This window comes from Lepidothrix coronata, unplaced genomic scaffold, assembly GCF_001604755.1.
Source record: "Lepidothrix coronata isolate B3197 unplaced genomic scaffold, Lepidothrix_coronata-1.0 Scaffold133, whole genome shotgun sequence".
Taxonomy (NCBI): Eukaryota; Metazoa; Chordata; class Aves; order Passeriformes; family Pipridae; genus Lepidothrix; species Lepidothrix coronata.
The window spans coordinates 2,054,108-2,076,871 of record NW_016690313.1 but is presented as its reverse complement, the minus strand read 5'-3'; the positions used below and the strand labels follow the sequence as shown (position 1 = coordinate 2,076,871).

General features: G+C 45.0%; 1 protein-coding gene across 1 annotated transcript in view; it reads right to left on the bottom strand.

Annotated features, from left to right (window-relative positions):
* Window positions 1-11,369, bottom strand: part of BDNF (brain derived neurotrophic factor) — a 58,656-nt gene extending 47,287 nt beyond the window's left edge. The window contains exons 1-2 of the mRNA XM_017826958.1: window positions 11,359-11,369; window positions 4,423-4,429 (exon numbers count right to left, since the gene is read on the bottom strand). The gene's annotated coding sequence lies outside the window, so the exon portion shown is untranslated. The remainder of the gene's footprint in view (window positions 1-4,422; window positions 4,430-11,358) is intronic.
* Window positions 11,370-22,764: the final 11,395 nt, after the last annotated feature.

Sequence of the window (22,764 nt, the reverse complement as noted above, 5' to 3'; positions counted from 1 at the left end):
TAGTGCTGCTTGGGGTTGTTGTGACCCCAGTGCAGGACCCAGCACCTACACCTTGTTGGCCCTCATAAAACTGGCATCAGCCCATGGATCCAGCCTATCCAAATCCCTCTGCAGACCCTTCCTACCCTCAAGCAGATGAACACTCCCACCCAGCTTGGTGTTGTCTGCAAGCTGACTATAGGTGCTCTTGATCCCTTCATCCAGATCATCAATAAAGACATTAAGCAGGACTGGCCCCAACACTGAGCCCTGGTAACATCACTTGTGACTGGCCTCCAGCTGGCCATAACTTTGTTCACCACCACTCTTTGGGCTCAGCCACCCAGCCAGTTTTTCCCAGTGAAGAGTACCCCCATCCAGGCCATGAACAGTCAGTTTTCTCCAGGTGTCAAAGGCTTTGCTAAAGTCCAGGTAAACAATATCCACAGCTTTTCCCTAATCCACAAATCAGGTCACCTTGTCACAGGAGACCAGGTTAGCCAGGTGGTCACAAAGGCAGGGGATGTTGCTGCTTGTGAGCCGACAGTGGTTGTGCCGCTCACCCCGTTCCTGCTTTCCATTTGTGACTGGGTATCCTTCTAAACCCCACCTTGGCTTAGAGCTACGGGACCTCGGCAGCAAGATGAGTGCAGGGCTCACCCCCTGAGCCCCCGTGGAGCCGGGATGTGCTGTGCTGGGTGGCTGGAGGCACACCTGCCCGGGCGGGCACTGGCAGCAAGCCTCACCTGCGGAGCCCTGTGGTGCTGGGGGCCCTCCGTGCCACGGCAGCCATCCCATGCTGTGCCACCAGCCTTCTCTCTTTAATCAGGCTTTTCATCAATCAGCACTTGGGACAAAGCACAGGCCTGAAGAGTAGATGATGCCTGCCAATGTTTTCTGATCTTTTGTGGGTGACTCATTTTTTGGGCAGCCTGCCTTCCATGAGGAGGAGAAGGCAACTACCAGGGAAGGGAGGTGAGAAGATTCAGATAACTACAATAAAGATAATTCCAGATTATTTGTCAGGATAACTCAAGATGTCTATCATTATCAATAATTTCGGTCTCTGAGATCTGTGCAGTTATGAGAGAAATGAAATTTGGCCTAAGGTTTCCCTGGCTTTCAGTGGGTTTGATTGTTGGCTTAAATATGCAGTTGCTGTGAAGTTGCTGTCTCTAATAATCTTACATTTATCTTTTTTCTTGTGTTTCTCACAAGTCTTTTGACATTCCTTGCTCAGGAGTAATCCCCACTAAACCTTAAGTATGTGTCAGTACTCCGAAGGAAAAAATCTGGGAGTAAAATCTAAAAGATAAACCATAAGGTAAAAAACAGATGATTAATTTCAACTAAGTAGGTAAGAAGAATGTCATGGAATACCAGTACTTCTCAATTATTTAAACTTAATCAGGAGCACATAAATCACTGTATCTTAGCATGACACCTTCCTGTACCACTAAGTCTCTCTCAAAAAATATATTTTGGGGGTTGGTCTAAAGAGTGTTCTAAGAGAGTAGGGCAACACAAGCCAGAACAATGGTAAGATGAAAGGATTCAAACAAAAGTTGTACAGTTAGTTAACAACATAAAGCTACATAAAGAGCCTTGAATGAAATTTGAAAAGTGCAGGCTGGATTCTTAGCTGCTTAAATTGACATAGCACCATGGCTTTGTGGAGCTGATCCACCTTACACAGAATGTCTTGCAGCCTTGCATCTATCTAAGGTGCCTTGGGCCTCTTATAGAAACAATAAAGGAGAAAACCAAGCAAAAACTGTTCAATTCAATCCAATAATGGCTTGACTATATTGACAACTAAATGAAGCTAATTAGAAACTTTTTGTCCAACCTAACTCTTTATTATGATAAAGGCTTTTTGTTGTGCAAACTGATTAGTAGACCTTATTCTCTGTCATTTATATTTACTAATCTAGATAGTCAAAAAGTGCTGATGAATAACCCATGGGCTCTGAAACTCATCAGTATGGAGAGGACAGAAATCATAGACATGTGAAGTAAATAAGTACAATGTGCCAACATTTTTCAACCTTATGTGTGCCATTTTATAAGTTTGATCTTAAGTTACTCTTCCCACTGCAGCCTTGTTGGCACCATCAAAAGCAAGAAACTTCTGAAATAATTTTGTCCTGATGTCAGAGCGCACGCTAAGCCCTGGGAGGTGCTGCTGTGTTTTATGGAGGGAGGCAGGAAATTGCCTCTTCCTGGACCAGCCAGACAAGCTGTCGGCAGCATGCGGGGTCTTTCTAGCAGCTTCCCCAGAGGAAACAGGGTAGGATGGGAGCCCATGGAGCCAGGAGGGATTAGGTGCAGGTGACACCTAAGTTTTCTGTGTGGAAGGCAGGAAATGCTAATGGGTGAGGAGGTATTTGTTGGGGGTCAACAGCAGAGAGGGCACAGGGAGAGATGATAGTGAGAAGGCCCCAGTGGGAAGTGCTGTGCCAGTCCAGTACAACAGCACCTGGGGAGATACTGGTGCCACAAGACACAAGAGTTTAGGTGTCTCAGGTGCATCTGGGTTGCAGGCAAGAGGAGGCATCTCCAGGTGTTGACTCCAGCGCAGCTCCAAATTCTTAGGAACAGATTAAAATCTGAGCCTCTCTCTTGGATCTCAGCCCTCGCAACCTGCTTCTCCTCCCAAAGCAGTCAAGGTTGGGATTCGGACAAGACCTTTCAAGTTTTCCTTATGGAGATGTGGCTGGTGGTCACACACCATGCTCTAGCAAGTCCTACAGCCTGCTCATGGGATGGGAGGCAGGCAGGGCATGGTCCCCCTTCCCCGCTCCACATCCCCATGAGCCCAGGGCTGCCAGGCAGAGGAGAGGATGGGCTAACATCTGCGGGAATGGCAGAAGGGCTCTGACAAGTGAAAAGGCTTTTACTGATCTGAGGACTGTGGCTATGTAAAGGAGTGTCATGTTCCAGAATGAAAGGCTGGGCATCATGTAGACCTACTGCCTCCCAGTCTTTCTGTACAACTATACATATGTGAGTAACACATATTTACATGCACCTGTAAGCTTTTTACACGGAGACAAAGACTGGCTATAAACCAGAATAGAAATGCAGCTATTTAGGGAATAAAAACTGGAGTTTAGAGAATGAGAGCAATGGCACAAGAAATGGTTTCCTTCAGCTCCTGATGCCCTGTAGGTTGAAATGAGCTACCTGAAGACTTTTCGCCGGAGGTGCACTGGAGGACCACTGTCAGCATAGGTGCTACAGTGAAAACGTGTTATTTGTATGAGATAGGGTGCAAAAAGTCAGGAAGACTCCACGTCTCTGCCATGCTGTCCTACAGATGTGACCCTTTCATGCACAAGGCTTTTTGTTTATAGGAATAGGTGGGACTAGGAGAACAGGATCTGAAATGTTCAGTATTTTCCTCAATCTTATCAAAAGCAAAAACTGAAGTCGACAAAAATAATTTAATACATAATCATTATTTCCCACACAGAAATTATGGCTAGATTGGTAAAAAGCATTTTCACTTAACCACTCTCCCAGACAATACAGAGTTCAATGGCCAAGTACTAAGAAGTGACAGTGCTTCTCCCAGTAAAATTGGAGCAGTACTACAGTGTGTAAAAACCATTGTAGCTGTGCAATCTCAGGCTCCCTCACCTTCTCCTCCTACACATGCATGGTCTGTAAAGGATGCAGGTATTGGTGAGACAGGCAGGAGCATGCAACACGAGCCTGGACACCCCAGGAAAACTCTAAACCCGACCTGCTTCATGGTTCCCCATGCCCTCCTGGACAAGCCACCTGATCTCTCCTCTGAGGAGATACCAAGAGCTGCGTGAGCTCCTTACCTCCTGGAAATGTTGGGAGGATGCAATCTTCCATCTGCAGGGCACGCAGGTCCTGCCACCACGGAGATTCACTAGTCAGACACACCAAAGCAAACGCACCAGTGAACAGAGCAGCGAATTTGTACAGATGTAAGGTGTTGGTTGTGTAACAGCCCAGGTGATTTACGTTTGCTATCTACAGATAGGGATGAGACATGGGTTGCCTGCAGCTTGCATGCTCATACATGCACACCCAGAGGGGGAGTAAAGCAGAGCCCTTGGAGCTCAGTCAAGGCAGTGATTCAGAGGCAGAGCAGCACGTGTAGGGTAGGTAGCTGCTAGCCAGGTACTTGTTGGGTGGGCTTGGGCTAATTAAGCTGATTGGAGAAAGGAATCAAGGATCCAGGAGCGAGAAGAGAACAAAAATGCAAGTCAAAATTCAGTGTCTGCTGACTTGATGCGTATTTTTATGGCAGTTTACAGACCTGTGTGTGAGAACAAAGTGGAAAGCATCTATTTTTATGTTGTGGAGGGATGCTGAGCTGAAGATAAGACTTAGTTCATGAAACACAGTTTGGCTTCTTTTTAGTCTTAACCCACCTCCTGCTACACACTCCTCTGTTCAAAACACCACACATCTTCATAACATTGCTTGTGTGCGGGGTAGCCTTGTTTTGTTACAGGACTGGGTTCAGGGAGGAAATTGGTTTCTGATGCTCAGAATGGCTTTGTAAATGAATGATGAATGAAGATGCAGGCAAACTGGGAGATACAGGGAAGAAATTGATAAATAGAAGAGAACGCTGCGGAAAAAAACCAAGAGGATCTGAATTACTTACACAAAATACACCAGTAATTTGTGTGCTTGTTGTGAGGTATCAATGGCATCTCTCTCCCTGCTGCACTGAAACATGCTTTATATACACAAATAAAGGAAACTGCCATCCACCCCAGTGTTTTTGTTAGTTTTAGAGAATCCCCACATTTAATTTCCAAACCTGAAAGGAAATAAGGAATCTAGAGCTCTAGAGATCATTGCTGTTTCCTTTCAGAGCAATTCTGCATGTTTGACATCTTATCTATTGTTTATGTCAGGCAAACAGAGACTGGACAACACAGAGTGGGCTGCAGCGGTGAGACGGCGAGTGAATACCTATGAGCCTGGGTGATTCATCATTCCAAGGAGCTCTTGCTTTAATCACAGAGGGCTGCCAGATGAGGAAGACCATGAGGATTTATGACTTTGGGGCAGAGTGACATCTGTCCTAGGCGTTCCAACCCAAAACTACAAATCGATGCTTTTATTAGAAAGTGACGGCACTCGTGGTGAAGGGTTGAACACCCAAACGCTCCCCAGCACAAAACTGCCGTGTGAAAGAGCAACCCCTGCTTGACCCACGGAAAAATCAATCTCAAATTAAAGCTTTTCAATGGCTGAGAGATCCATCTGCAGGATCTTCTCTAGCTAAGGTGATCTCGCCTTTCTGAGTGTTGGGCTTCCTGTTTTGTCACAGACATGAGAAGTGTGGAGTTTAGTGCTAGGACACTGTAAGCAGCAATTAGCCGTGAAGCATCGCCCAGTGCTGCCGTCATCTCTCCATGGTCACTTTGTCTCACTGCTCCACTTTCAGAGAGACCTTTTTACCCCCCATTCTGCTGTTTTAGATGATGTTTGGTGTCTGCATCACGTTTTACATAAGACTGATGCTCCCTCCACAGCTGCACTTCTCCTCTGCCACAACCAGCTGGGTCCTGTCAGCAAGCAGCAACGCCTACAGGTCATGGAAAAATGGAAGCTTCCCTCAAAACTTGGGGTGGGAGTGTACAGCTAGAAATTAAGAGACCTCTACCACCCCTTGCAATATTCACATGTGCGGGTGAATAGTTTGTTATCTGTGTGACTTGGTTTCCCCATCTCTGAAATGGAAAAGTTACTTTTCTGGAGCGATTATTAACAAAAATGGATTTGAGACTTTCAGCCATGAGGAGATATAAAAATGTAAGTTATTAATATGGGTAACAGCCATGGCCTGATTACACTCAGAAATAAAGAGAATGAACTAAAAGAGGGACATAGTTAATGCTTTCATATCTCCTACTGCACATCCCTCTGTATAAACCAAGAAATGCATTTTATTTTAGCAGCGGGACCTGCCCTGGTAGAGCAGGGAGGTCACAGGGGGACCTTCTGCAGGGCCCTCTCCCAGACTGACCTGCTCCAGCAGAGGTGATACCTGCCTTCTGGCCTCAAAGAAATTTCCATGGCAATCATGTCACCTTTCCAGCCCTATTTTAATCACTTTAAAGCTGTGAGCCTTTCCAGCCTGCAAACACTCAAATCGCCGAGATGTGTCAGCCCATACCTGCTGCAAGGACTGAGCCACGTGGCTGCTGAGGAGGCCATTACAGAGCTCCATCAGGGTAGTTTAGGGCTGGATGATTGTTCTGTTTGATTTGGGTTTTCAGTAGCTGTAAAAACAGCACAAATACTTCCTTTCCTACTGCATGTCCTGCAGTTATTTGTAGAAAGCAAAGTCAAGGGGGGTTATGTTCACAAGTCGATGCCCATTTTGTCATCATAAATCTGTGGAGCTGAGAGCTGATACAGGATAATGGACACCTGGTGCTGCAAAGGTGATGCTTTTCTTCAGAGAGAACACGAAATCCTGTGTGAAGCCCATTATGCTACCGTGGTGTCTGCCTTGCTACCTCTGAGGAATGCTTGGAAAGAGGAGGGTCACCACTCTCAGAGCTGCTGGAGGCTGCCACCTCTCACTCTGCAGTAGTTGACTGGGCTATCATTAGCTGGTAGGAGACCAAGCAAAACGCTCACCTCCTGAGAAAGGCAACCTGCTCAAAGCCTTAGGGCTGTTTGTAATAACACTCTGCTACTAGACTCCATTTGCTTTCAAGGGTGATAAGAAATGAAGCATTTGGGGAAGGAACTTTTGAGGAACTCAACCACTTGAGCTTTCATTGCAACCTCATGGCATAATTTTACCATTTTATTAGGAAATACTGCTATTTTTTTCTTGAACTCAAATCAATCAGAAAGGTAACATCAGTAACCAGAATCACCATTCAAGTTTCTGTATGGAAGTATCCTCACCTGAAACTTCTAAAATGTTATGCCAAAATGTTGGTATAACATATTCATACTTCTACTTTCACTTCTGCAGTGGGTCACTCTACCCACTACATATGCTGTTTCTGAGGATGTGATTTTTTCCATCATGGATGGGAAAGATGAGAACTATATTCCAAGTCATTACTGTGGCTTTACTCAGTTATCAAGGAAAAACATTAAAAATACTTTGACTCTTATATAAAATAGAACAGTATCAAACACATACTTTTATTTTCTCTTCATTTCTACGTGACAAGTCAGCAGCACATTTGAAGTTCCTACAGTAATGTGAAACACATTCTATCATTTTCTTTGGAAAAATATTTCCTGTGGTGTTGCCTCTATATGTGCAAGGCAATTGTTTACATGGCTGGTTCCTAAGCTCTATACCTTTGCATCTGAAAGATCAGAAAAAAATGGACAAGCTTGAAAATGTCATCTCAGTTGGGACTTTGGATCACAGAAGGTTCTTAATAATGACAATGATTCTTGGGATAAGATGATGGAGAGTTTGAAAGAGAAAAAAAAAGGTGATATTGTCAAGGCATCCCTGGTGACTGTGAGGAGAGTTTTGCAAAGATACAACAAAGCTGATGGTGCCGTGGACTGTGATGCTCCAAACTGTTTATCAGCTTAGCACTTCTGGTCTGGAGAAAATCTGAATTTTGCCTGTTTTCCTGCTCTCCAAAAGGGGATGAATAAACAGCCTTGGAAAACAACAGACTCCAAAATCTGCCATTAGAGTATTTCTAATGTTTTAAAGCCGTGAGATCCAACCAGGGGGTGTAGTTAATATTTCAGTAACATGCCTCATACGGTTTTCTTCACTTCTTAACCTCCAATGTGGTACAACACTTGCTACATGTAGTGTCATGGACAGGCACCAAGAATGCTGCACATACAATAGGAAAAATGCAGCAGTGACACATACATATCTACAGCTGTGTATATGCACACATGCTGCCATTCAGGTGAGCTCAGGCAGCCTGAATTTCCTAGGCTGACGTGTTATTTACTCTTCTCTCAACCTTGGAAGATTTTTCCTGGAGTTCATAACCTGCCCCTCTCTAACAAGGCTGGGTCTGGGGAATGGACCTTCCTGTGAGTATCTTCCATCAGGCTCACCTTCCATCCCATGTGGTGTTAAGTAAACCCTAGGAACTGAACTATTGAACTCGACCTTTGTACCCAAATACCTTCATAAATAAATGCTTGGGTAACAAGGGAGGAGAAGATGGAAGGATTCAGGAGAAAAACAGCACATGCAGAACTCAGCTGAGCTGTCTGGTCACTACATCCTTACACAAAGGTGATTGGAGAGGTTTCGTGATGGATGACATCATTCACAAGAGCTCTGTCTGTAGCTGTCAGCACAGAAAGAGGTCCTTAAAATTCCAGGAGCTGAAGCCTTGCAATCCATCAGGAAAAGGAACACAGACATCCACCCTCCCCCTTGGCCAGCACAGGAGCCCAAACGGTGAGCATAAGTCACAATCATTTTGTTTGTGCAAAACTCTTGGCCATGGAGTCACAAACAGTGCCTGGGTTACTGTGTGCACACTCTTGTTTGTACTGACAAGTATATCTGTACACAGGGACTCCCAGACTCCCGGTGTGCAGTGCTTTTCCTACCTGGCAGCAAACTGGTCAGAGGGAAGATGCTGCTGCCTATGGTGGGATCACTCTGACACGGAGTACAGTGCATTCCTAACTGTGAAAATGATTGATTTCATAGAACATTTTGGAAATGAGATAAGTGTTGTGCAGGCTTCCATTTGTAGGCATTCAAGTACAGTTGTAACCCAATTAATTTTTCTTTCTCTCTTTTGATTGTCATCCATCACATAGGGTGCAGAATAGAAATGGTTTTTGTCTGCCTTTCTTTGGATCTCAGCAGTCTTAATTTTTAATTGAAAGCCACGCTTACACCAAGAAGCCAGGCAAAACGGATTCAAACTTCACTTCTTTCACTGAGCTTTGAGTACTTTATATTAGTTTAGACTAAAATAAAAAAAGTGATGCATGCAATGCACTCCCTCTTCAGAATGTTTGGGGAACTTTACAGATAAGATCCACCTTTTCCCCCTGCAGCCCTTGGTTACTTGGTCTGGTTCCCATCCTGCCCATGCTGGCTAAACACAGACCAGTTCCTAGCAGAATAAACAGCTTTTCTCAGTCAGTACAAAAGCCTGTGACTTCTTTGCCCGAATTCTAAATTCTCCACAGGTTACACCTGTGGCCAATATGTCCTGAGGGATAAAGCAACACGAAAGCAGGTCATTACTTGAGTAAACATGAGGCGATGCCATGAGAAAGCATTTGGCTCATCAGGTGGCGGAGAGAAACAGCAGCATTATTCTGCTTCTCTCCCTTTCTTCATCAAGATGGGCACCACTGGCCGTTTTTTACATCACACAGCTGTCCTCCCCCACCCCCCTATGGATGAAGCTGTGGTTTTGGGAATGATGTAATCCAAGCAGGCATTTGGGCTCAGCATCTTTTTCTCCCACTGGTTTGAGGCACCAGCCGGGGAACGCTGCAATTAACGGGACTGGCATTTCAGTGCAGAGAACACAGGGCAGTTGGCTGAGCACGGGTCATCTCATCATCCCCCGTTTACACAGGGGAAGCCAAGGCAGAGGTGTCCAAGTCGAGGCACGTACAGTGCCACAGCTCAGAGTCCCCATCACTTAATATCGACTTCTCCGGGCTGAAGGGGAGCTACCTGATGAAGGGAGAGGACTGGGGTGGGTCCCCAGCCCCCTTCACACAGCCAGCCCCCAGGCTGGCAGGATCTGCTTGCTGACCTTTCCAGGAACGGGGCTGCATGTCTGAGTGAAGACTCACTCAGATCAACCCCCGTGACTCTGGATAAATGAAACACTTCGCCGTCTGGCATATCACTCAGTTTCCCACGAATGGCACAAATAGTCACCGTGGCACGTACAAACACAAGGAATCTATTATTGGCGCCTCTTCCTTGGCTCGCCATCATGACGTCCATCCTGGAGGCAAGTGTTAATGCCCTTATAAGGCTCCTTGCATACATTTAAATGTGTTATCCTTTGGCCGATGATACAAACTGCTATCTCAGTAGCATACGGCATGGGGAGGTGGGAGATTTTCTTGGCTCTGTGGTGAGAGAGAGAAATTAAAAAGGAGCCTACAATGCTGAGTCACTGTGACAAATAACTTACTATGGAATACATTCAGGCTTTAGCAAGGAGGCAGCTGATAGTGAGTCAGTGACTGACTAGTGCCTCCTAGATTTTCCTCCTTGGGAAAGATTCAATTTAATGGGATGAAGCGCCAGCAAAAAGTCGTTCTCACTTGTTACCGAGTCAATATCCCTAATTACACACATGGTTAAAACTGTCAAGTTATGTTATATGTCACAGAAGATGTGCATTTTTTTTGTGTATAGCATCCCCCTGTTAAAAAGCAGTTCAATATGTCCCATTAAAAACACTGGTTTTCAGAAGCTGGAAATTTTGCCAAACTTCAACTGTTTGGCTGTGTTAATTCAAGCCTCTCCTCTCTTTTGGCTCAACTTTGCAGGCTTATGAATGTCCTCTTTAATGTTCTGGTTTAGCACTCCATGGCACAATTTAAACCAAAATAGATAGTTTTGTGTTAAAAAAAGCCTTCCAATTGCAAAATGGGTGAATATTTGAGGCAGAAGGTAGATGTCACAATTCTTTTATTACCAATGAAGTCAAATTTGTATTTGCTTAATCACAGCCAAATTTGTGTATATCTTTCTCCCACCCCTGTCCAGTCTGACAAACCCATGCCTGACCAGGGAAAGAGGATCTCACCCAAAGTAGTAGCTCACTCAGGACCGTGGACCCAAAGGAGGGAAGCAGAAAGCAGCTTTGGGCAGCTTTGTTCTAGTCCCTTTCCCCTGGACCCCAGGTCACATATGTGCCAGTGAAACAGCAAAAACATTAGGAAACAAAGCCTCCCAATGTCTGAAAAGCTGCAGTTAAACCCCTTTCCTATTCATTCACCTCCTCTCTGTCCACACTGCCTGGCACAGCTGCCAGTTAAATTCTCAAATATTCATGCAATCTCCTACCACCCTGTGACTGACACTGCTCCCTGTAGGAGATAACTTGCTGTCTTGCTGAATGTAAAAAATACGGAAAACAGTTAAAAGGCAATGTTGTCACCTCAGAACCAAACACCAAAGCCTTTTTAGCCAGCCAGGGGCATCAAGGGACTCAAACAATATGATCCCTCCTGTGTTGCCACCAGGCTGCTCACCCAGCTGATGTTCCTTTCATACTTGCCTGTGCTCTTGCTTTCAGAGAGACCCCGCAGCACCAACTCTGAAATTCCTAAGATACCATGCTAACTGTTATGTTATGGGGAAGATTTATAACTATTCCCAAGCAGACCACAACCAGGTGGAAAGAATTTCCTATCTTCCACTTCCACCTGCACTCCAGGAGGAGACAAGAAGTTCAGCCTGGCAAGGGGAACATTTTCCCCCAAGTAATTCCAGCTGAGACACTGCAGTCAAACTGCCCTTTTTGAGCACAAGTATCATAAATTCTGTAACATGAAGTATCATAAAGCAACTGTTTGCTTAAACTGTTAATTAGCAGGTGAAGTATGCTAATGCTGTTCTATGCTAAAGATTGGCTGCTAGAATTTTACATCTGTTGTTCAGCTCATATGGGCTACAATAGTCCAGTTGCCAGTGAATGGGGTTCATAAAGCTAGTCAAATATTGTCGTATGATATTTTTGTTTGTTTCTTGGACAAAAGCATATTTTTTTTCCCCCTAAATGAAAGCTTTTTTTGAGAAGTGGTGATATCATCAACAATTTCACTGTGATTTCTTAGCCCAGTGCACCTGTCTCCAAGCCTGTGAGACAAAGGGCCTCCTTATTTCTATCACAGCTCTACTAAATCACATTATAAACCCCACTATTAAAGCAACTAGCATTCTTGATAAAAGGGCAGAGGGGCAGCCAAGGGCTTTTCCAGACCAGGGAAGAGGCAAGTTTACAGGGCTGCAGGGAACTACTCATTCCACCAATGCCAGCATTAGCTCATTTGTGGTTGCTGAAGGACCTTGGGGCCGAGCTATCATTTGCCCCAAGCTAGTGAAGTGGTCTTAAAGTGGATGTGAGCATATAGGTATGATCAAGAGAGTCTTCTTTTAAGGAAGAATGGTCTATCTGTGAAAAACCACACACAGACCCTGCTTTTAAAAGCACCAACTTCATACAATTTTGAAGAAAAAGAAATTAATAGTGTTTTTCTCTGTACACTTGTGAAGAGAGGCTCTCGAATGTGACCTTTCCAAAATGCCCATCAATGATCAGCTGTAAAACAAGAGATCTCAGTAATATTTTTTTCTAATGCAGAGTAAAGAGCAGCCAACTTCCCATAGGAAAGGAGGAGGATTTTCTCAAACTAATTTTATTTCCTTATCTTTAGTCATCCGTTGAGAAGAAAACACTAAATATATTCCTCAGTCTACTCCTTCCAGTGATAGCTCGAAGGAGTAAAGAACCATATGGTCCTTCAGCTGATCTATACTGTCTCCATGACAATGCACATTTACAAAGTTTGCTTCTGACAACTTTGTAGTATGAGATCCAATTGCTTGTAATTAAGGGTACGAGGAAGCCTTTTGGGAGGGAAGGGCTGCTTGCTGCTGTGGCTGCTGGGCTTCCTTCCCACCCCTACTGGAAGGGGCTGCCTTTGGGTATGGGGCTTTGGTGAGGCCATTCCACCCCTGCACAGAAATTCCCAGCCCTTCAGCTGGTGGAAATTAGTTTTGGTTCGGCCATATCAGTCCAGTTCAACCAGGAAGCAGATACCTTTAGTTCCTTCAAGTTCCATACGAGTTTTAATGCACAAGACACCTCAAAAGGGCTTTTACTTCTCAGAAAGTCTGGGATTTTCAATGCCCTCCTTGTCAAAGAATCTTTTGCTCGTGCACTGTTTTAATTCTGTGAAACCAGGTTTCCCAAAAGTTCTCTTCTCTAGACTACACCGGTGTCTTGAAACCATGGCCTCCTGGAGCAGGACAGAGGAGTGGAGCAGCAGGAACTGAGCATGGGTGCCCTGCACAAGAGCACCCACCACAACTGAGACACAGGCAGGGGGGAAGGGGGGAGCTGGTTGGCAGGGAGGGGAAACAACATCCCAGAAAATAAAGGGGCACAATTTACAAACAGGGAGGCTTAAGTGTCAGTAGTAAAAGCAAAAATTAGCAACTCTCAGATATGAGGGTGCACTGTTGGTGTCCACAAGGGAAAATTACAAGATTTGACAGCATCACTTTTTCAGGCCTTAAAAATATAATTCTAAATATAGACACTTCTTAAACTGGGAGGGGGGGGGAAGCAAGTCCTTGTTTGATCATCTTCCCTTTACTTAAGGCAGAGTGAAAGTTGGAAAGCCCTGTGCTTAAGGTTTTTACTCCTCCTTCTGGGCCAGCCCAGCTCACCTCAGCATGGTGGGCCAGCACTTCTTCCTAGGCTTTGTGGGAACATCAGGAGGGGTGTCCCTAGCCAAGGCAGAAGGTCACATCCCCCCAAAGAAACAAGACCTGCCTGCCTGGCCACACCACCCTCTCTGCCTTGCAGGGACAGGGTATGGTGAACATCATCTGGGGTCCTGTCACAGCCTTCTCAGGATCCAGACCCAACAGGGTAAGCTGTGTCCTGAGTCCTGTGACACCGCAGACTGGCCCCAGTCGAATTTTATTTGGCTTATTGGTGTTTACTGGTGTGCCCGTGGCTGGCAGCGTGCTCTGGGACGTGCACAGCCACCTGCAAAGGGAGAGGGAGCCACCCAGCAGAGCACTCAGGCTAGGGCACCTCTGAAATTTAAGGATCTTTTCCAAAATAGCATTCAGTGGCCAGGATCAAGAAATCATTCAAATGCATGCGGCCCCACCTTGAATCTTGTGTGCAGTTTTGGTCATGCAATATAAGAAAGATGTTAAGCTGTTAGAGTGTCCAAGGGGGGCAATGAGGATGGTGAAGGGCCTTGAGGGGAAGCCCTGTGAGGAGCAGCTGAGGGCACTTGGTGTGTTCAGCCTGGAGGAGACTGAGGGGAGACCTCACTGCAGTTACAACTTCCCTGTGAGGGGCAGAGGAGGGGCAGGCACTGATCTCTTCTCTGTGGTGACCAGTGACAGGACCCAAAGGAATGGCCTGAAGTTGTGTCAGGGGAGGTTTAGGTTGGATATTAGAAGAAGGTTCTTCCCCCAGAGGGTGGTTGGGCACTGAACAGGCTCCCCAGGGCAGTGGGCACAGCACCAGGCCTAACAGAGTTCAAGAAGCGTTTGGACAATACTCTTGGGCACATGGTGTGACACTTGGGGATGTCCCTGTGCAGGGCTAAGGGTTGGACTTGATAATCCTTGTGGGTCCTTTCAACTCAGCATGTTCTGTGGTATCAGGGATAACCTGCCAGGAAATACAGTCACTTTCTTGGGCTTTTACCCTTTGCAAAACACTGGGCAATATCTGTTCTGGGATATCTGGGAGCTATCCAGGAAAGACATCAGACAAAAAAAAGTCAGCCACTACCACTCTTCCTGCCCCACAGCTATATTAGGGCAATCAGGGAAAAAGACAGGAGAGGAGATGACACAGCAGTAGATATTACATGTTGGCCCTTTAGATCTTTAGTATCTTTCTCAAAAAGAGTAAAGAAAGGATCTGAAATGATAACAGATGGGCAGCAGCACTAAAGTGACTGATGCCATGTTTGTGGGTGCAAAGAAACAGACTGCCCATGATGGGGACCACTGCACCTGGAGATGCAGGTGACCCACCTGAAACAAGGTCTCACCACCAGAAGTCTGGTGGACCTCTTATTCTCTCTTAAATCCTTTATATTGCAGTTTTTCCCAAGTCTATTAGGTTTTCCTTTTTTTTTTTTTTTAAAGTAATAATTTTGTACCGTTTTATATTTTTTATCCGTGTTTTGAATTTGAATACATAATTTGCCAGAAACTTCTGACGTATTCCAGTACTTACAGAAGCCAAATGACACACCAAACAGTGTACAGTAGCTTGGATTTACTTCTAGCCAAGCAAGCCATGATGTCCATCTTAACTACTTTAATGGACAAAGATAATCTTACCCTGCAATATAATAGCACAAAAGCATTCAGGCTGCATCTGGGCCTCAGATACCCATTGACAGCCTCCACCTAAACAAGTGCAGAAAGATGTTATATTGTTATTTTCAGAGCCTGTGTGTTCCATTATTCCTGTCAACAGTCCTGTTTTGACTTTCACACATTTGCTTAATCAGAAACCAATAGAAATACACAACCAGCTGAAGTGGTGCACAGGAGAAAAATTTTTTCTTTAAATCGAGGAGTTGCCCAAAATATGAGTTGTAGATCAGGTTAACCCCACATGATTGGTTTCAAACGAAGCTATAGCACATATTTCAGTTCAATAATAAAAACTGTAGCTGGCCAAGATGTGAATGTATTAAAAAAATACTATAGAGAATAATGATACACTTATTTTATAATAAATCTGACACATTTATTTGATTGGTCAGAACAAAACACTTAGAGACCTTTTTCTTTCTGTAGTTCAAAACCCCATAAACTGACCCAGGCAGCAAAATCCCTATAAATTTATCACTATTTGAATTTTTGCTAGACTGGCAATTTTCACTAAGAAACTACTGCCATTAACAGTTTCACTGTTTCTATATCCCATTTAAACACAAACAGGACTCCAAGAGCTAGCAAACCCCAACTCCTGTTGAGCAGCTTTCTGCTGCCCTGCTCCCCCCAGCCCCGTCCCTCCCAGAAGTCAGGGTCAGGACACTGCTCACAAATCGTCTCTGCATCCCTTTGACACCTGAAAGCACATGCCAAGTTCTAATTAAGCTTGAAAACCCTGTAGAAATTCAGATTTCTTTTTCCCCTGCCCTGAAAATGCCAGATTGCTCCTGAAGTCTATTTAGAGGGAGTGAAGCTGAGGCTTCTCTAATTAGAGCTGAGCCTCCAGTTATCCCTTCACCCCATATACCATGAGTGAAGACAAGTCTTGCCAGAGAGGAGTCACATCTAGACTAGTCTACCAGCATTATGCAATGAAAGGGGGCGTGCTGTGCAAGGAGGAGTTTCTGCTGGAAAGAGAGACAGCTCAGAGTCACAGCTTCCTCTTCGAGATTCCAAAACTGATGGAAAGATTTGGTTTCCCTAGTACAAAACACTCTCCCTTTGGGGAAGAAGAGACAGCCCTCTGCTTGGGCTTTGCTGATCTCCCCATTTAGTGGGAAAGCACACAAGATCTGGAGCTTAGGGGGCACCACCCAAAGTTATTTGGTGCTTCTGAGAGCTACCTGGTGAATGACAACATAAAGGATTCAATGTGTGTGCCCAAGTGTCGAGCAACTGCTGCCTATTAAAGACTTTAAGGAAGGAAATACTTTCCAGACACACAAGCCTTTTCTAAGGGAATTGCTAACCCGTAGGATGTCAGACGCGTAATGCCAATGCCATAAATGTCACCATACAGCAGTTTTCATTCAGAAAATACGTGACTGATGTCAAGAAACCCCAAAGAAATATGTCTCCCTTTTAATTCCTCTTACCCCTGCATCTTTCTTGAGGGATTTGGGAAACAGGCTTCAGGAGAGGCTTTGAACAGTCATGCAAAGTCAGTTGTCTCCAGATTTCCGAGAGTGGGAAATAGCTAAAAAGTTGCCACATCTTTTGGGAGTGCAAGAAAAGGAGTGCAGAGCTAACATATAACTCCAGCACAGGTCTGGTGCCTTCACAGCCTGGCTCCCCAGCCCAGCACACCCCATCCTTGGGGATGAAGAGTTGGTGGGTCCCAGGGACCTATGAGACTTTTTTACTAGGAAGGATTTCAGAGCAGAAGCCTGGTGGGGGAAAAAAGTCATCAGTGGAGGCAGAAGAGTTGCTGCTTCCTGCAAAATTATTGTACCCCAACAGGAAAGATAAAAAACCCCAAAAGCAAACCTGTTTTTTTCCTATCATGTTTGGGGCACACACAGCAAAGAGAAGATGGAGCCAGGGGCGTCTTATAAGACTGCAGTCAGACAAATCCCAAGGAATAGGACTGCAGGGAAGGCAGCAACCCCTGAGCCTTGTGGTCAGCAATGTCTATTTGCTTCTGTAACACCGAGTTCGGGCTGGGACTGAGCTGCTTTTCCTCAACTCCGCTGGGTCTGGGAACCCTGGACAGGATTCCCTTTCCCAGGTTTGGAAAAACTAACCTGTTTTTCTTATCCCTTTTTACTATTTTTTTTGTTTTAAGTTTCCCTAAGCCAAAAGGGCTGCTATATTTATTAATTTTGATCCTAGAGGAGTTTCTCTGGAGGTACAGGGTGAGTGGCTACAGTTATGCTTCCACAGCACTGGCACCCTCTGCGTAGGGAGATTGAGGTCCTGGTTGATTTTATTTAAATGTCTCCAGCTCCCTTTGTCAATAGGCAAAGATAGACTTCTGCAGGGGTGAGACAAACCAAGATGGACTGAGCACCCCGGAGGTGAGCCTGTACAATGGCTTATAACAATGACTCTCCTGGTTTAGATGTGTTAGAGAAGTGGGGTTAGATCAGGCTTGAGTTTACTGGCTCAGGACCGCATCCAGGCTTGGGTTCAAGTCTACATCTGGAAGAGGAGTGGTACCCATATTCTTGGAAACTCAGACCAAGGCCTGGACCCAATAGTCCCTGTTTTTTACTGTGTTACTGTTGCATTTTATGGTCAGCAAGGTGACTTTCTCCCTCCTCACCTCCCGAGATGTGGCTCCCCGGAGTGGGCTGTTTGTACCCCCAGCAGAAAATAAAGAGTCACACCAGCAGCAGAGGGTGTGGGGGCAGACGCTTTTTGGGCATCAGAACTGGCAGTTTTTAGAGCCTCCAAATGAGTAGGCGACTGTGCTGAGGCTCTTTCTCCCACCACAAATCACGAAGCCAAATATCTCAGCTGCACTGCATGTCTGCAGGAGCTCCTCCTCCAGTGCTGGCTAGTGTGGGAAGGGCTCTGTTGGCACACAGCTTGCCCGATCGCTTGCGTGTGTGGTCAAAATTAAGGCAAGCGTGTGTTCAACTCCTGCCACTTGTAACCTGTCTGGCTTCACAAGGACACCCAGAGCACACCAAACATCGGACTGTGTGCACACAGCCAAAACCCCCAGGGATGCTGGCACTTGAAGTTGCAGGGAGCAGGCTGGGAGACGTTGGCACAAGGGCACCAGAGGGCAGAGGTCTTCTCTGCTTCATAGAGAAAGGAGGGAAACAAATTAGCTAAAGGTACTAGAAACAGAGGTACCTGTCTCGTACCCTGTAAAAAGAAGGGCATTTCCAGCGAAACAGATGGGTTTAAGTGCCATTTAAAGCAACTCCTGCTTTACCCAAGAAAGCCTCACATAAACTTTGCATGTGGATTACGCAAGCAGTTTATACAAGAGAGAGTCTGGCTACGCATCTCTAACATCACAGAAAGCCTTCTTAGTCAAACCTGAACCAGAGAAGTCAAGAAAAAACAGCCCCTACATCCCTGAACCTCAAGCAGTGCTATTGACTTAAGCTGCCTGTGGCTGGGAGCTGTGCTTAGTTCTGTAACTGCTGCTTCTCCCTCCTTTGATAGCCCAGTCTCAGGGAGACATTTTTTAGGAACATGTAGCAGCAGGGCTTCATTCTTTCTTGTGAATTGTAAAGACAACCACAAAAGTGCACAGGTGAGAGGTTAAGAGATTTCAGAATAGCAATCATGTAAGTAGAAGCTGTCATAAACATTATGTCTCTAAACTGTTCAGAGCCAAGTCACTGATCTAGCAGGTACTGCCACAGTCTCTTAGCACCTTCCTCTACGTTACTTTTCTTCAGGGACCAGAGCAATGAGAGCTAAGCCTTCAGACACTTCCTTTCTCTGCCTCCTTTCTTTTCCAATTGTGCACTGCAGACTAGGGTCATAACCAACATGTGCTTTAGACCTGTGAATGGTGAAAAATGTGGAAGATGGGCAGTTGCTCATCATGTTTAGTGAAGAGGCACTGGATGCAGAAAAAGGTGGAGTTATTTGTTCCCTTCCAGTCAAAGCACTACTTAGCAGCCAGAACCTCAAAAATCAAGGCAGTGAAAATGATAAAACAGTCAGACTTTTTTAGAATAATCAGTATGGATAGAGGAAAGATTAGCTTAAATGAAGTTTAGAGAGACTATTATCCTGTCATCCTTACTCTGTACAGGCTAGTCCAACCGTTCAGCTCACACTTCTGCTGCTGCCATTTCAGAAGCTTTGGGAGCAGCCAGGGCTGGTTTGCAATGCAAAGCTGGTGGGAGCACACACAAGCAACAGGTGAACACAGAAACGCAGAAGAAATTAAAGTGTTAAAAAAAAAAATTAATCCCAAGGATATAAAATATAGTGGGGGAAATAGAGTGGAGTCAAGGCAAGAGGCTTCCAGCAGTGAAAGAAAGGCTGCAGCTTTGGCTCATTGCTTAAACCAGTGCTTAAGAAAGAAAGTCTAGTACTGACAAAAACGAGGAGGTAGAAGAACACTCAAAATACCTGCTATACTGAAAGTCTGGAAGTTCATCTCCTGCAGAAAAGAGCATTTCTGCTACATCGACTTCTACCTATGAATGTTCCCACCACCAGCACTCGTTTACTCCTGTCAGTAGCTCACACCTGAGCCTTTTCCCTGTAAGGACCTACACCTGTGAATCTGAGGGGCTGTGCTCACACACTCCTCTTATGGTCAAGTAGGTTAGGGATCAGCTGGCCCTTCATGAACCATACCTGGGAGTAGTCCTTGGACCTCTCCTGTTGTGCTCCAGATGTTATTCCTACCGGCCAGTGCTCTTATAACAGTCTGGAAAGGAAACAAGCAGCATGTTAACATCATCACCTCACTCTTGTTTCCCCCTCTTCAGTTCCTAACAGGGCTGGAGTCACACAACCCCTTCTGATCATAAAAAAACCAAACAAACCACCACCACCACCAAAACCAAAAACAAACAAAAAACCCAAACCAACCAAAAACCAAACCAAACCAAACCAAAAATAAAACAAAACAAAACAAAAAAAAAACACCAAAAAACCCCCAGCAATCAACACACTTTGTCTGAGAGGGGAGAGAAGCAAATTGGTTTTAACTAGGAGTCCAAATAAACCTGTCTGCTCTTTGTTAGATACTACAAAAGATGCAGTGTTAGATCATCACAGAATGATTTGGATTGGAAGAGACATTTAAAGACCATCTAGTCCAACTCCCCTGCCATAGGCAGGGACATCTTCAACTACACCAGGGTGCTCAAAGCTGCATCCAACCTACTCTTGAATGTTTCCAGGTATGGGGCATGTACCCCCTACTCTCTGTGCCAGTGTTTCACCACTCTAATTGTAAAAACCTTCTTCCTCATATCTAATCTAAAGCAATCCTCTTTTAGTTTAAAACCATTACTCTTTGCCCCTTTGTACCAGGCCCTGCTAAATAGTTCATCCCCATCTTTCTCTTAGGCCCTTTTTAAGTACTGAAAGGACACAATAAGGTCCCCCCAGAGACCTTATTAGGGGAGTGCAAAGGACTGAAATAAACATTAATAAGCCAGCAAAACTAATGAAGTAAACTTTTCTGACACATTTGAAAGAGCCTAAAAAGTGGTTAGAATGCAGTTACTGTAGCAGTGGGATGGGACAGCACTTTATGATACTTTCACAGATGAACAAACTTGTGCAAATTTTCAGTTTTCGTATTTCATGTTTCTCAGGCCAGATTTTTGGTGGCTCTTTCTTGGATGGAGTGTTTCCACAGCTGTTCTTGATCTACAGAGTGAGTCCTTCTGTCTGCAGCAGGAAAGCAGAGTGAAAAATAAATAAAGAAATTGCAGGGGTATAATTCTTCTTACCTCAGTGTGGCCACTTCTGACTCATACCCCCGGTGCCAGCAAAACCTGAACTGCGGCTGCATCCTCATAACTGGTTGCTGACTTTGTTCAGAGCTTTGGCCAAGGCTGAGAACAGCACTGTCTCTTTCTAAGAGAACAGGAACAGAGTTCTTTCAATGACTGTGTCTTGTGTCATGCAATTCAGAAATGCAAAAGTGCAAACACCCAACCACCCACTTAAACAACCCAGAGGACAACTACTGAGGAGCTGTAGGGTCTGAGTGGAGCATAAGGATGAGGGCAGCGAACTTGGTGAGTGTAAGCTTAAAGTAAATATTTGAACAACAAACTGGAATTCAGCCAGCTCAAGCATTTTATTCAAAAGGAAGGATATGAGGGATAGCCGAAGTTGGCATCAGGGTGATATAGAAAATTCCAAAGGAAAGAAGATAAAATAAACAAGGGTATTCACAGCGGAGAGAGGGAGTTATGAACCCCCTGAAGCTCAGAGAAAAATCTGTTGCAGATATGTGGGTAAGAGATCCCTGGTTTGAGAACAAAAGTCGTTGCAGTGACTCTGTAAGAAGGTGCCATGGTTTAGGAATGGTATTCCCCAATTTAGTGTTCCCGCTGAAACACCCCGGCCCGCGCAACCCTCGCTCGCTTCCCCTGCCCCTCCCCCTGTGCTGGGATGGAAGGGAGAATTGGAGGCACAAAAAAAGTAAAGGTCATGGGTCGGCATAAGAACAATTTACTGGAAACAGCAATGAAATAAGGACACGACCAGCAGCAACACCAACACCAACAGCAGAGCGTACGGGAGGGGTGGACGATCCGCGCGCGAGCGCTCACCATGTGCAACCCAACGCTACCCCAACCGCTCACCCCGCTAAACTGATCCCCCTCCTTCCCCCCTGGCATGCTGTGAGGTGGTATTGAACAACCCCAGGGGCCTGGCTGTGCCCCTCCTGGCTGCCTCAAAAGTTAACCCTGTCCTGGCCAGAACCAGGACAGAGGGGTTTGGGCAAAGCCAGGGAATGACCGAAACTAAGGCGTGAGGAAGGAGGAATGGCCGTTAAATACTCAGCCACAATTTGATATCATTTCAGCATGATGATGGTTTTCAGATCAAAAACAATAGCAAATCTTCCAATTGAGTATGCATGAGGCATAAAACTATTAAAAAACAAAGTTTAGGCAATAAAATGTTACGTGGAGGCAAAAGAAAACTTTGTTACAAATTAAATCTGTGTTTCTCTGCAGGTACTTGCATAGCACCCAGTGGTTTCAGTGGAGTAGGCATTCAGGCTGCTTATCTTAGCCTGAGACTCTGTAAACAATGGGACTTGGGTTTCGTGTCAGGGAATGATGAACAGGGAATCTCTTCCTAGAGCAAATTCAGCCCCTCCCTTCTAGGCAGTCAGAGAGAACAAAACCAGCTTTCCTACCAGTTGAATTGGAAAAAAATGCCAGTTTTGGGCCTCAGCAATGGTTCTGTTTTGTGTACTTGTTCTCCCTTGTTTGAGAAATAGTGGGGGAACAATGTCCTTTGGTTTCTGGACATATTCCTCTTAGATGTAGATGGATGGAACTCGCAGCCTTTGATGAGGAAGATGGAACAGAATCTCCAACAAGAGGAGGAAACACTTGTAGTTTTTTTTCTTCCAGATGTTCATTCAAACATTTCAGCTAACATAAAAAAAAAGCTTAAAACAGACTAACCAAAATCACTTTTAATCAGGTTTTGTTTCCATGGCACCTTTGATGTCATAAGCTTAATAGCTCTCCAGTGATCCATAGAGTCTTCCAGGAAAAAAAAAAAAGGCTAAACAACCTGAATGCCAAATGTTGAATATACCTTTAAAAATATCCTTTCTGAAAAGTTTTCAGGCCTCCCTTCTCTTTTAAGTGTGAAGGGAAACCAAAAATCCAACCAGGAATTTCCCACTCCCACAAACAGCATATCACTGGAAATCTTTA